Here is a 13619-nt window from a genome sequence, read left to right on the forward strand (position 1 = left end):
TATCAGAAACAAGGAGACGTAACAAACGGATGTGAAGGAACATGTAAGATGGTCTGTAGGTTGTTTATCCCAGTTGTTTGTCTCAGTCTATAAATGTCAGGGTACCTCACCTTAACCGTTTGTGCGGCCGAGGGGATGGCAGAAATTCCCACTGCTGACTGAGCTATTCCTTGCCACTGGGCATTCATGTGTTGGAGTACCTGTAGCTCCTATGGGATGCTAGTTCTGTGCTTGGAGTGCAATAAACCTGGATGATTGCCTTTGTCACCAGTCTATGCCAGCAGTCTTTCTTTATGAGTAACATTGAGATCTGCTGAATTAGCAGACTGCCCTATCTGCTAGTACTGATAAAGCTGGAACTCCAAGGACAGAAGCACTGAGCAGCCTGAACAGCATTACTAAGGCAATGACATTCCAGCCTTCTACACTTAACTACAAGGGGTACCAACTGCATTTAGTTATTTGGTTCAGTGCTCTGTGGTCTATGCAGAGTCTCAGAGACCCGTCTTTTTTCTTCACAAAAACTAATGGCCTGCCTGCAGGGGAAGTAGAATGGCAGATAAAATCTTTAGCTAGAATTTCCTGGAGGTGCTCCCTTAACACTACTAACACTGATAGTTTAGACATAGAATTTATATGTCTGAATGGAACCTTGGCTCCGGGCTGCAGGTCAATGGAGCAACTGTATATGTAATGAGGGGTTAGTGAGTCTGCATTCCATTTTTTTAAGACGTCATGGTAGTCTTGATATTTCACAGGAAGTCACGGTTCCTCGTCTGGGAATGGCGTTTCTAACTCTGACAGGGTTGCCACCATGTGGGGGGAATGTCTGGGTTACCAAAGTGGAACCCTCTGACTTTGTTTCTAGGGTTTTGAGTTTTTGAACAAGAAGGGAATGCTTCCTACAGAATCTACATGAGAAGACAATGATGCACTGGGACTACAGAATATGGGGATTGTGACAAATGAGCCAAAGTGCCCCTAAAATCAAGATGAAATGTGGTGAGAAAATAAGTTTAAACTGTAGGACTTTGTGGTGCTCCCCAGATGCCAATTCCAGTGTTGCGGTCTCCTGTGAAACTAGGTCTGATGCCATCTGCAGTTTCTACCAGGTCCAGGGTAACCTTGGGTTCTACTGGGAGACCGAGTAGTCAGGCAATGGAAAAAAATCCATAAAATAGGCCCCCACACCCAAATCAATCATATCCATTGTATGGGAAAGGCCTGTTCTACCTCTGGGTTCTGCAGTTGCAGCAAAATCTGTAGAAGTGGAGATGGATGAAGAATTCCTGGGTTAGCATCATCTCAGGGTTTCTCCGTGGTGGTAATGAGACTCAGGTCTCCGACTGGGTGTGGAGTTATCTTCTTCCCTGTCATCAACCTAGTAGTGGTTTTGACAGGACACTTGGATAATGCATGCCCTGCTCCTTCACAATAGAAGCAGAGGTTCTCCCGTCGTCTGCCCTCTTATTTACCATTCCATGTCAGCTGGTATGGACTTGACCAAGGGCAAGCTCACATGGGCCTGGGGGCTGAGCGTTGGGTAAGTGTAGGAGCTAAGAGGACTCCTTCTATGTTCCAGTTGCCATGCACACACTCTGTTGTTCATCCAGATGCACGGGTCCATGAAGGCCCTTAAACTGGTGGGGGAAGTCCACCTATGCCAGCTTATCTTTTTGTTCTTTGCAAAGTCTGAGATGAAACTGATGGAAGAGTCCAGCTCCATTCCATGTGGTACCTATGGCCAAACGTGAACTAGGTGACATAGGAAGGGGCTGACCTAGGGTTTGCCAAAGCTTTCATAAAGCAGTCTGCTGTGTGGACTTTGTGAGAGTCATCAAACATACTGGCACACGCTCATAAGAATGGTCAGTACTGGGTGATTCTGTTCTAAAAAGGGCGAGGCCCATGCCAGGGCCTCCATGGTAAGCAGGCTTAGTACTAGCCCCACCTTTACTTTGTCTGTGACATCCTCCTGGAACTGGAGCATAAACAAGAGTCTGCAATGAGTAATGATCACACAAAACTTACTGTGGGTAACATCATATCTCTCCAGCAAAAGGACTCTGGAGCCAGTCACCCAACCCAGTGTATAAGAGAAGCTGAGTGACTCCCCGCAGTCTTTCTGAGTGACTTAGACTGTCCTGAAAGGAATGATTTACTGTCTTCAGCTGTCATAGTTGGTCCCTCATTTTCTGGTTTTCTGCCTGAAGGGCAGTGAACTGCTCCTGAGGACTCAGAGGGTCTGAGGCAACAGCTTTGGTAGTGTCTTACTCAAGTCAGTGGTTCAACAAGTCCTGGAGAAGACTGAGGTTGGGCTGAGCAAGCTGTCAGGTCCCATAAAGTGGGCTGGCTGACCTAGTGCTGGGAGCCAGGAGTATAGTCAAGGTCATGCCAAGGGTTAAACTGGAGTTGGAGTCAGACGTCATGTCAAAGATTAAGCCAACTCAGCAAGTGAGGTCAGGGGAAGGAAGCAGGAACCAGGAGTGGTGACAAGAATAGGGATATGGCCTGATAGGAGGATCAAGGCAAGATAGCAAGAACAAGGAGCAGCAACCAGGCGAGAAAGTCAGGTCTCTCAGGATGTATCTACACTGCAATGTAAGCCCAGGGCTAGTAAAACTTGGATTAGCACACCTGGGTTTGTTAACCCAGGGCTTGAGCATCTACACTCATTTGTAAGCCCAGGTTAGGAATTGTGGGACTGTGATGTTCCCCTGGTGTTATCTGGACTGGTGATCTTCTAGTTCACTCAAATCCTTGACTCTGGGAGCCAGTCTTACCCTGCTCTGCTGTGAGAACCCAGGGTGGATAAAATTCAATGATTATTTTTAAAAAATATATATAAAAAATTGGATTTTTTTTATTTAAATTGGATTTTTTTTGATAAAATGCTTTTTGAGGAAAAAACTATCTAAAACTAGTTTTAACTAAGATACATTATAGCTCAAAGATATCTCATCATGGAATAGGGATTATAAATTCTAATTCTATAGTATGAGACAAGATAATCATGTAATTTTAAAGAAAATTTTGTAAATGAGTTCCAAAAGTTCATAGATTAGGGGCCCAATCTTATGGGATTACACACATTTCTGAATAGATTATTTAGGTTAATATTTCTATCTACCCAATGGGACTCAGTACTTAGTCTAGAAGATACCATCAGAGATGTTTAGTTTTGCAGTTCTCAAACTGTGCATTTGTGTCTCCAGAGGCAACATGCTTATTAAGAGCAAAAATGTTTTTAAATAAATAAATAATATATAGAGGTGAGAAATAATAGACCTCAACTCTATTGTCCCTCTGCAAATTTGTGTACACAGAGTCAATGTCTTACCTCTCTCTAAAAGTGCAAAGTTTCAAAAAATTCAATGAATAGAAGATTGTTGGGGCTGGAATAGATCTAGACAAGGAGAAGAAGTCTGGAGATAAATGTGAGAAGCGAGCGACATATGCTCTTTGGTTAAAATATTATATGTTTTCTGTTGAAGAAAATAATCGAGAATATTTAACGTTGTTGTTTTAGTTAAATAAAACAATTGAAATGTCTGTCTGGTTATGTTCTCCTTCTAATACAGCACAGCAAGAAAATCCTCCAAATATTATTGATTAACCTGAATTGGAGATAGTTCACCTCCCAATGACTTCATAAATATCTGTTTCAATTACCTTTGGTAAATGAAATAACCAAACAATCAATCATTTTCTGATATAGCTGTAAAACTAATCTGAAAAGTTTTCAGAATAAATCACTGTTTAAAAATGTATAGTGTGTACCTTCTAAAAATGAAACCTACATCTATCTCTGAGTTGTGAAGAATATGTATTAAGGTTATAACAACCAACAAGAAAGCACTTTTATGTAGAAATCCATGATTAAATTGAGTCTTCCTGACTAATGATTTAAATCAATTTGATTAAAATCAAATCTACCCTGTGAGAACCCCCACTCCTGGGCTGTTCACGCATAGCCTCTGTCATGCTTGAATTGCGCAACCGAAGGACACTAGCCAATATCTCTGGTTCCAGACACAACCCTAGGAACCTCCATCTTGCAGTGTCCAGTTATGCCCTCTGCACACTGCAAGTTTATATGAGTTCGTCAGTTTAACAAAGAAATTAATATGGCTTGTTATCCCAAGGGGAGTCTCTGACATGCTTCAAACCAAACACACTGGATCAGGTAGAATATACAAACAGATTTATTAACTACAAAGATAGATTTTAAGTGATTAAAAGTCAAAGCACAACAAGTTGGATTTGGTCAAATGAAATAAAAGCAAAACACATTCTAAGCTGATCTTAACACTTCCAGTGCCCTTACAAATTTTGATGCTTCTCACCACAGGCTGGCTGGTTGCCCTTTAGCCAGGCTCTCCCTTGTGATCAGTGCTTCTGTTGCTTGATGATAATGTCTGTAGATGGAGGTGGAAAGGAGAGGAAGAGCATGACAAACAACTGTCCCTTATATCATGTTCTTTCTTCCCTCTTGGCTTTGCCTCTCCCCCTTCACGGTCAGGTGAGCATTACCTCATCGTAGTCCCAAACTGTCCAAGGGAATGAGAGGACTCACTCGAGAGTCCAACAGATCCTTTGTTTCTGCCTAGGCCAGTGTCCTTTGTTCCTGTGAGGCTGAGATGGGTTTGTCCCACACATGCCCTCAAGAGGTGTGAATTGCCCTTCTGATCCCAGAGAATTTTGCCTGGGCTTGTTTTAAGTCATGAGCACACATTTTTAACCTCATAACTATATTGATGAAATTACAACCTATAACATTACTATAACAACAATGCTCAGTGCATCATGAACCTTCCAAAGACACCCGACATGACAAACTTTGCATTGGATACCACACAATCATTTGATAAGCATGACATGGGGTGCAGAGTGTTCCCCTGAGGTACAGAACATCACAGGAACCCTCGGCTCCTAACTGGGGTTCCAGTGTCTACGTTGCATTACACAGGCCCAAATACAACCACCTATATCCCAGATTTCCTAGCACTCTCCCAAAATATGGCTGCGCTAGCCCTTTGTTCATGCTGTAGTAGGAAAAACTTGACTATCCTCCAAACTTGACTGTCCAGACAACAAAGAAAGTTGGCCCATGGGATATTTTTGATGGACTCCCAAAGCACGAGTCCAGTTAGGCTATGTTTACACTGGAAAACAATAGGCCTTGAACCCTGGGTCCCAGTTTGATGCAAGCTCAGACTGTCCACCCCCTTGGGATCCTGAGACTCTGGGTCCAAGCCCTGGGTTAGTAGGATTTGTGTGTAAATGGAACACTGGTTATACTTGAGCTTGATTTTGTACTCTGGGCTTAACTTGCAGTGTGGACATACCCTCATGGGGCTAGGCAGCAATCTATTTAGCAACTAGTTGCTCAGACAAAGAATGGGACAGGAACACGAAGCTTTATACTTTGCAGTGTCCAATCAGCAGCCTGCTTTTAGCCATTTGACTTTGCTGCATTAGCAAGTGTAGCTTCTGGAGATGGGGTATTAGCAGCAGTTCCCTCACCAGACCTTGCAGCTTGGGGGTGCTCAGGACAAGGCTCCCACTTGGCAGCCTGTGCTTTGACACCTGACAGCCTCAATGTAGTCAGCTCCATGGAGACTTCTGCTCAATATGCATCTGCAATTTAAAAAAAAAAAAAAAAGTTAGGAATCCTAAGGAACAAGATGGAGAATAACAGAGAGAATATTATCATAGCCCTATATAAATCAATGGTATGGCCTCATCCAGATACTGGGTGCAGCACTAGTCACCCTCTCTCCAAAAGAATATTGTAGAATAAGAGGGGTTTGGAGAAGGGTGAGGAGAATGACCAAGGGGCTGGAAAAACTCTCCTGCAAAGAGAGATTTAAAAAGTATTTTTGCCTTAGAAAGGAAACAAATCAGAGAGGACATGATAAAAGTATATAAAATGCTGAATTGTCTAGAGACGGTAGATTGGGAACAACTGTTCTCCCTGACTCACAACACAGGAATAAGGGGACTGTAATGGAAATTACAAGGTAGAAAAATTCAAATTCGGTTAAAGGAAATACTTTCCCCCACAATATGAGATTAGATTGTGGAACTCACTGCCACAGGGAGTCACTGAGGCCAAAAATTTCACAAGTTTCAAAAAGGGATTGGGCATTTATATGGATAATAAGACTGTCCAGAACTGTAATAGTTAACATGAACAGAGTCATAGAGGGATATTAAACCTCCTGCTTCAGGAGACGGGGTTGTGGGGGCAGATCATCCCACATCTGCCACTGCAGGTTTCACACACCTACCTCTGATGCTGGCCACTGTCGTACAGAGGATGCTAGACTAGATGGGCCTTGGTTCTGATCCTGGCTGACACTTCCTATGTTCCTAAACAACTTGATCAAGAAAGACAATTGCACTAGTTTCTAGCCATAGGAGGGCAGAAGGACTAGGGGGAAGCAGTAGTAGCTATCAAACATGGGCACAAGGTAATACAAAGGATTCAGAAAAAAAATCTGATGATCAAGTTGGTCAAATAATATTTGGGGAGAAACTTGACCTTACTGTAGTTCTAGTCCAAGGAATGCAACAGTAGCCCAGGACATGGAGTAACACGGCTGTGAGCAGACCCCTCTTGCGGATATGAAAATGTTCAGCTAGCTTTATTTGGAGCATTTTTCATTTGCACTCAGCTCTGCCCTTCCCAGCTCCAGTCAGCACCCGAAGTGAATACGCTGGGAATTCCAAAAAACTGGGTTTGAAAGTTTCAGACTCGAGAGGCTCAGACGAGGGCCCCACAGAATTCTCCAAACCGAATGCAACTTCTGAACACCTGGAGACTTGCCTAGCTAGTCTAGCCACCTGAATGACGTTCCCTGGGATCCAAGACTTTTCAGGCGACTGTGGTCATTTAAGTGGTGGAGAAGTGCTATACCGTGCACAGTGCATGGCCCAGGGCTCACTGGTAGATCACAGCCCATTATAGGGGGCCATGGGGTGTCACACTGATGTAATCTGAGATGTGTCAGAATCAAGACATTGGATCTGAACTCCTATGGGGATAATCAGAGCTGAACATAATGGCCCCATCCCATCTTTACCTCTGCTGCTTGCAGATCTGAAAAAAGGAGACTGCAATCGGTGTCAAGTACCCCTCTCTCTCTGCCGCCACATATTCCAGGGTGGGCACAGTTTTTCCATCAGCAATCCCAGGTAGTTATAGTGGGTGAGATACGCTCCACTGCAACCCTCAGTTAAGTGGTGACCCCAGACAAATGGTGGGGAAGTGAAGGCTTCCCTGGATAGTGGTTTGAGACACCATTGCTTAAATGCTGCAGTATTTGAAAGATCTCAGATTTCATTGCTATAGAACCATCTAGGGAGCTGGACCCCTGCAAATGCCCTTCCTGAGTATCCGCTATCAACCGACACCTGTCCAGCCAGGCAGATGTATGGGCAGAGCCATTCCAGCAGTGCATCAGAGTCACCTAGTGATCACCCATGGTACTGCTAAGTGTCTGTCTGCATGCACAGCACTAGGTATGTATAAACAAAAATCAAACCATTTGCTTTTGCTATTTAAATTAGGGATCGGAGAATGGCATTTCATGAAATGAAAAGTCTGTTTGTTCTATTTCAGACAACATTCAAATAAAACCGGCAAGTTCAGAGGCAAGATACAACTGAAAAGTTTTTCACAGATGTAAAAATCAAAGATACTACATTACTTGTTAGTTATGAGTAGAATGTATCACAATGTTGCTCCATAGGGAGAAACACCATTGGTAGCATGTGACCTGTTTTCAGAGAAACCCCTGACATTAAGGCCCTCTCCAGCTATTCAGGCATGAACACATTCTTCATCAGAGAAAATGAAGATTTTCTGGATAGAAGTCAGTGTTTGGTACTGCAGGCACAGCATGCTGAAGAACCAGAGAGGGCAGTGCAGAATGGGGAAGAAAACTGGCAGAATCTGACCTACAGAAGAAGAAAACAAAGAACCCATGTACCCCCAATGCAGACAGAGGTAAGAAACTGTTTTCAGGCTCTCTTCACAGGTACTACAGCGGAGAATGGTTTGAAAGAGTCATCTGAGGGAAGGGACCGGAAGGAGACCCCATAGACTGGAAGGCAAGAGATCTATTGATCTAGCGATGGGGGTTCCACAACCACCACTCCCAAGAGGATGAGGCATGTGATGCTGATCGGGGACTCCCTCCTAAGGGGGACAGAGTCATCCATCTGCCATTCAGAGTAGGAAACTCGAGAAGTGTTCTGCTTGCCTGCAGCTAGAATTCAGGATGTGATGGAGTGTCTGCCAAGACTGATCAAACTCTTGGACCACTACCCCTTCCTACTTCTCCACATGCGCACCAATGATACTGCCAAGAATTACCTTGAGCAGGTCACTGCAGACTATGTGGTTCTAGGAAGAAGGATAAAGGAGTTTGAGGCGCAAGTCGTGTTCTCATCCGTCCTCCCTGTTGAAGGAAAAGGCCCAGGCAGGGACCATCGAATTGTAGAAGTAAATGGATGGTTACACAGGTGGTGTCAGAGAGAGGGCTTTGGATTCTTCGACCATGGGCTGTTGTTCCAGGGAGAAGGATTGTTAGGAAGAGATGGGATCCACCCAATGAAGAGAGAGAAGAGCATCTTTGCAGGCAGGCTTGCTAACCTAGTGAGGAGGGCTTTAAACTAGGTTTGCCAGGTGATGGAGACCTAAGCCCTGAGGTAAGTGGGGAAGTGGGATACTGGGAGGAAATACAAGGAGGAGGATGCAAGAGGGGAGGCCTCTTGATTTATACTGAGAACGTAGGGCAATTGGCTAATTATCCTAGGTACCTGTATATGAACGCAGAAGCCTGGGAAACAAGCAGGAATAGTTGGAAGTTCTGGAACAGTCAAGGAACTATGATGTGACTGGTATAACAGAGACTTTGTAGGGTAACTCACATGACTGGAGCACTGTCATGGATGGATATAAACTGTTCAGGAAGGATGGGGGAGGGAGAAAAGGTAGATTTGTTGCTCTGTATGTAAGAGAGCAGTATGCTTAGAGCTCCAGTATGAAACTGGAGAAAAGTCTATTGAGAGTCTTTGGGTTAAGTTTAGAGGCGAGAGGAACAAGGGTGATGTCGTGGTGGGCATCTGCTATAGACCACCAGACCAAGAGGATGAGATAGACAAGGCTTTCTTTGGACAACTAACAGAAGTTTCCAGATCACAGGCCCTGGTTCTCCTGGGGGACTTCAGTCATCCTGACATCTTCTGAGAGAGCAATACAGTAATGCACATACAATCCAGGAAGTTGTTGGGGACAACTTCCTGGTGAAAGTGCTGGAGGAACCAACTAGGGGCTGTGCTCCTCTTCACCTGCTGCTCACAAACAGGGAAGAATTGGTAAGGGAAGTAGACAGGAATGGCAACCTGGGCAGCAGTGACCATGAGATGGTGAAGTTCAAGATCCTGACAAAAGGAAGAAAGGAGAGCAGCAGAATATGGACCCTGGACTTCAGAAAAGCAGACTTTGACTCCCTCGGGGAACTGATGGGCAGGATCCCCTGGGAGGCTAATATGAGGGGGAAAGGAGTCCAGGAGAGATGGCTGTATTTTAAAGAAGCCTTATTGAGGGTGCAAGAAGAAACCATCTCAATGTGCAGAAAGAATAACAAATATGGCAAGCGACCAGCTTGGCTTAACAGAGAAATCTTTGGTGAGCTTAAACACAAAAAGGAAGCTTACAAGAAGTGGAAACTTGGACAGATGACTAGGGAAGAGTATACAAATATTGCTCGACCATGCAGGTGTGTAATCAGGAAGACCAAAACACAATTGGAGTTGTAGCTAGCAAGGAATGTGAAGGGTAACAAGAAGCGTTTCTACAGGTATGTTAGCAACAAGAAGGTCAGGGAAAGTGTGGGACCCTTACTGAATGGGGGAGGCAACATAGTTACAGATGATGTGGAAAAAGCTGAAGTACTCAATGCTTCTTTTGCCTTGGTCTTCACAGACAAGGTCATCTCCCAGACTGCTGCACTGGGCAGCTCCATATGGGGAGCAGATGAGCAGCCCTAAGTGGTTAAAGAACAGGTTAAGGACTATTTAGAAAAGCTGGACATGCACAAGTCCATGACGCTGGATGCAATGCATCCAACAGTGCTGAGTGAGTTGGCTGATGTGATTGCAGAGACATTGGCCATTATCTTTGAAAACTCCTGGCAACTGGGGGAGGTCCTGGATGGCTGGAAAAAGGCAAATATAGTGCCCAGCTTTAAAAAAGGGAAGAAGGATAATCCAGTGAACTACAGACTGGTCAGCCTCACCTCAGTCCCTGGAAAAATCATGGAGCAGGTCCCCAAGGAATCCATTTTGAAGCACTTGGAGAAGAGGAAGGTGTTCAGGAACAGTCAACATGGATTTACCAAGGGCAAGTCATTCCTGTCCAACCTGATTGCCTTCTATGATGAGATAACTGGCTCTGTAGACATGGGGAAAGTGGTGGACGCAATTTATAAAGCTTTTTTTTAAGCAAAGCTTTTGATACGGTCTCCCACAGTATTCTTGCCAGCAAGTTAAAAAAGTATGGCTTGGATGAATGGACTATAAGGTGGATAGAAAGTTGGGTAGATTGTCGGGCTCAACCAGTAGTGATCAATGGCTTGATGTCTAGTTGGCAGCCGGTATCAAGCAGAGTGCCCCAGGGGCCGGTCCTGGGGCTGGTTTTGTTCAACATCTTCATTAATGATCTGGATGATGGGATGGATTGCACCTTCAGCAAGTTCGCAGATTACAGTAAATTGGGGGGAGTGGTAGATACGCTGGAGGGTAGGGGTAGGGTCCAGAGTGACCAAGACAAATTGAAGGATTAGGCCAAAAGAAATCTGATGAGGTTCAACAAGGACAAATGCAGAGTCCTGCACTTAGGAAGAAAGAATCCCAGGCACTGATACAGGCCAGGGACCAACTGGCTAAGGAGCAGTTCTGCAGAAAAGGACCTGGGGATTACAGTGGATGAGGAGCTGGATATGAGTCAACAGTGTGCCCTTGTTGCCAAGAAGGCTAACAGCATATTGGGCTGCATTAGTAGGAGCATTGCCAGCACAGGGCCTCCTGGGGGGGACAAGTGGGGCAATTTGCCCCTGGCCCCGGGCCCTGCAGGGACCCCCATGAGAGTATTTCGGGGCCCCTAGAGCGGAGTCCTTCACTCACTGCAGGGGCCCCAGAAAACTCTTGCAGGGTCCAGGCCCTCGGAACTTCTTCTGCTCTGGGTCTTTGGCGGCAATTTGGTGGCGGGGGGTCCTTCCACTCCGGGACTTGCCGCTGAAGTGCTCTGAAGACCCGCGGCGGGGGGTCCTTCTGCCCCAGGACCCGCAGCTGAAGTGCTGGGTCTTCGGCAGCAATTCGGCGGCAGGGGGTCCTTCCGCCCTGGGACCCATCGTCGAAGTGCCAGGTCTGCCCCCGCCACCGAAGATCCCAGGCCCCCTGAATCCTCTGGGCGACCCTGTTGCCAGCAGATTGAGGGAAGTGATTATTCCTCTGTATTTGGCACTGATGAGGCCCCACCTGGACTACTGCATCCAGTTTTGGGCCCCTCACTACAGAAAGGATGTGGACAAATTGGACAGTCCGGTGGAGGGCAACAAAAGTGATTAGGGGGCTGGGGCACATGACTTATGGGGCGAGGCTATAGAAACTGGGCTTATTTAGTTGGCAGAAAAGAAGAGGGAGGGATAGCTCAGTGGTTTGAGCATTGGCCTGCTAAACCCAGGGTTGTGAGTTCAATCCTTGAGGGGGTTGCTTAGGGATCTTGGGTAAAAATTGGTCCTGCTAGTGAAGGCAGGGGGCTGGACTCAATGACCATTTAAGGTCCCTTCCAGTTCTAGGAGATTGGTATATTACCTATTATTATTATAAGAGTGAAGGGGGATTTGATAGCAGCCTTCAACTACCTGAAGCGGGGTTCCAAAGAGGATGGAGTTTGGCAGTGGTGGGAGATGACAGAACAAGGAGCAATGGTCTCAAGTTGCAGTGGGGGAGGTCTAGGTTGGATATTAGGAAAATCTAGTTCACAAGGAGGATGGTGAAGCACTGGAAGGGTGACCTAGAGTGGTGATGGAATCTCTATCCTTAGAGGTTTTTAAGGCCTGGCTTGACAAAGTCCTGGCTGGGATGATTTAGTTGGGGTTAGTCCTGCTTTGAGCCTAATCTTCTATGATTCTATGACTCTGTAGTCAAGCTCATCATAACTTTTGTGTTTCTTTTTATATGATTTTCAAAGACTCATAGATTCCAAGGCCATAAGGGACCACTGTGATCATCTCATCTGACCTCCTGTATAGCACAGACCAGAGAGCTTCCCCACAATAATGCCGAGAGCAGACCTTTTAGAAAAACATCCCATCTTGATTTAAAAATTGTCAGTGATGGAGAATCCACCATGATCCTTGCTAAGTTGTTTCATTGGTTAATTACTCTCACTGTTAAAAATGTCCACCTTAATTCCAGTCTGAATTTGTCTAACTTTAACTTCCGACCATTGGATCATGTTAGACCTTCCTCGTGTAAGTATTTACAGACTGTAACCAAGTCACCTGTTAACCTTTCTCGTTGTTAAGCTAAATAGATTGAGCTCCTTGAGACTATCACTATAAGGTATGCTTTCCAATCGTTTAATCATTCTTATGGCTCTTCTCTGAACTCTTGCAAATCCCTCAACATCTTTCTTGAATTGTGCACACCAGAACTGGATACAATATTCCAGCAGCAGTTGTACCTGTACCAAATACAGAGGTAAAATAACAGCTTCTCTATTCCTACTTGAGATTCCCCTGCTCGTGCATCCAAGGATTGCATTAACCTCTTTGGCCACAGCGTCACGCCAGGCACTCATGTTCAGCTGATCACCCACCACGTCTCCCAAATCCTTTCCAGAGTCACTGCTTCCGAGGATTGAGTTTGAAACCTACTTGGGCGCTGTGGGGTGGAATGTTTCCAAGGTTTGTCTGTGGCATTTCTGTTGGAATGTGACATTTATCACCCATGCATTCTGTGGTCTGGGTAAAGAATGCACATTCCAAAAAGCATTATGGATCAGTGGTTGTGCTGTGTGTGTGTGTGACCAGAGACATCTTGATGCCAACTGGCAGAGGGCACTGGTGTGCATATGGGCTACAGGAATCCTCCTGGATCTGCTATTTACATGCTTGTTCACCCAAGAGTGTCATGTAGTATCTCTAATGAATGCCTGTGTTTTACTTGCCATCAATATCATTGTGAAATGCATGTACAGTTGTTGTGTACGGAGTTATGTACATACAATGAAAATTGTGCCCTTAAGGTCTGTGTCTAGGGATCGATCACCAGGAAAAGTGAAAAGCAGGTTTTTCTCTCGGCAAGAAATGTTTATCCCTCTGTCCATTTACAAATAAACTGAATATAGTCTGGTTCATAGTGGGCATCCATTAGCATTCTAAGTCAAAGCTAATGAAGAGCTGGTTGTGAGTTCAAAAGGAAACTAACAGGTAGAGGTAAAGGCAGGGGGGAGAGGGACGCTATCACAATGTGACCTTCAAAGATTTGCTGTTTGGTACCAAGTCACAGACCTGTCACTTTTATAAAGAGCTGCATGCCAT

This window comes from Chelonoidis abingdonii, chromosome 14, assembly GCF_003597395.2.
Source record: "Chelonoidis abingdonii isolate Lonesome George chromosome 14, CheloAbing_2.0, whole genome shotgun sequence".
Lineage (NCBI taxonomy): Eukaryota > Metazoa > Chordata > Testudines > Testudinidae > Chelonoidis > Chelonoidis abingdonii.